This window comes from Hemitrygon akajei, chromosome 4 (genome assembly GCF_048418815.1).
Source record: "Hemitrygon akajei chromosome 4, sHemAka1.3, whole genome shotgun sequence".
In the NCBI taxonomy this organism is placed as follows: domain Eukaryota; kingdom Metazoa; phylum Chordata; class Chondrichthyes; order Myliobatiformes; family Dasyatidae; genus Hemitrygon; species Hemitrygon akajei.
In genome coordinates, this window is record NC_133127.1 from 39079334 (window position 1) to 39081286 (window position 1953).

A 1953-nucleotide genomic window follows, 5' to 3' on the forward strand; every position below is an offset into this window, starting at 1 on the left:
GTTCCTCCAGCAGTTTTTCTTTTATTGTTCTTGAAGCACAAAATGAGTTCCAATAGAAACAAAAGATTTATGATTATAAATACTGCGACAGTAAAACTCAGTACAGGCAGAATTTGTACATTACATTTTGTGTCAAATTGATCTTTAGTTTCTTGGCTGTTTTGTTCCTTCAGGCATTCCCAATATGACAACGGTCTCTCTTGTATATAATCTGAACTAGTAGCAAGGGCTCATTGTAAAAGGAATGAGTTCTCCCCGTGGTAAATATTCAGTATTATTGTGTCTAAGTCAATTTTCTTCTAGCACCTTGTTAATTCTGCTTGCATCCAGCTTCAGTACATTTGATGCCTAATCAGCATGCTTAATCTGCAGCTTGAGCAATGTTGCATGGAAGTTGGTGGGAAGATTATGCTGGGATTGTCCTGCTCCTGTATGGGAGTGTACTTCCCCCGAGTTACAGCTCAGATCATCGTAATCTGTGAACACTAGTGACATTCACAACGGGAGAAGGTGCTGTTTCATCGAGACATCATATGGTTTGTGGATGTTGGTAATCAACTTTGAAATAAAAGAAAATCCTTTTGGTATATTGACGGATATCAGTGCAAGGTTTTTTTTTAAAGATAAACCAGCTACAAAGGATCATTCAGATCTGTCACAGTGAAATAACTGAAATGTAATCAGATGATGGTGGGTGCTTGGACTGCAGTGCTAGGAGCGCTGCAGGAGGCAGAATACAGTGGAAGCTGTCGAGAGGATCTCAGACACGTGAACGTGCAGAGAACGGAGGGACAGGACACTACAGGAGGAAGGGATTAAATGTCATTGGTTTAATCAATTTGGCATAATTGTAGAAAAGAAAATGGATCATGTTAGTGTCCAACAATCTGGTGACAGCCTCTGCGGAAGGGTATTACAAGGATGGGGAATTCTAGTTATGAAGCGAGTCTGGTTGGGTTGGGATGATTTTCTTTGGAATACAGAGACAGAAGAGACATCTAAAGAGCAGAATGGAAAGGAAGGACCTGTTATTCTATGAAGAGATACAGTGTTGACTTTATTATAAAACTATAGTTTACAACCTGATTATCCTCAACGTAAACTATATATAAGGTTATATATTACACTCTCTCTCTAAAACCTACCTTTTTGTGAGGCCGAATTTGGAGTATTGTTTATAGTTCTGGTCACCTACCTACATGAAAAACATCAATAAATTTAAAAGAGGGCACAGAAAATTTACAAGGATGTTTCCAGGCCTTGAGTTATAGAGAAAGGTTGCGTAGGCTAGGGCTTTGTTCCCCAGAGTGTGGGAGAATGAAGGGAGATTTCGTAGAGATATACAAAATAATGAGGTGGGGGGTATAGATAGTCTTTTTCCACTGAGGTTGGGTAAGACTAGAACAAGAGGTCATGGTTTAAGTGTGAAAGGTGAAATGTTTAAGGGGAACATGAGGGAGAACTTCACTCAGAGTGGTGAGGGTGTGGAACGAGCTGCCTACGGAACTGCTGGTTGCGGGTTCAATTTCAATATTTAAGAGAAATTTGGATAGGTACATGGATGGGAGGGAAATTGAGGGCTATGCTGTGGCTACAGGTCGATTGGACTAGACAAATTAAGATGGGCTGAAGGGCTTGTTTCTGTGCCGCAGTGTTCTATGACTCTTTGATCAAGCTTTCAGATGCCAGACATTAAATCTCATTGGAATTAAAGTTTACCCTGGTTTGGTGTTCTACAAATGAACTGAAGAGCATCAGTGATAAACTTGTCTTCTGAAATTCTGTTTGACTTTCCTTTGGAACTAAACACAGTTTAATGCTTCCAAAGGATAAGTTTCTATGGGAATCAAAATCCACATGCACAAGTTAATGTGTGTGTCCAGAGGAGATACTAATCAAAGATGGGGGTGCCATTTAAAAAAAAAAACTTGTTTGAATGCTGCAAAGTGTAAG

The 1953-nt window shown here is 39.7% G+C and overlaps 1 protein-coding gene across 1 annotated transcript in view; it reads left to right on the plus strand.

Moving 5' to 3' along the window:
- The window catches only part of tspan5a (tetraspanin 5a), a 105277-nt gene extending 104684 nt beyond the window's left edge, over nucleotides 1-593 (plus strand). Inside the window, exon 8 of the mRNA XM_073042427.1 lies at nucleotides 1-593. This exon is cut by the window's left edge and continues 2272 nt beyond it. The gene's annotated coding sequence lies outside the window, so the exon portion shown is untranslated.
- Nucleotides 594-1953: the final 1360 nt, after the last annotated feature.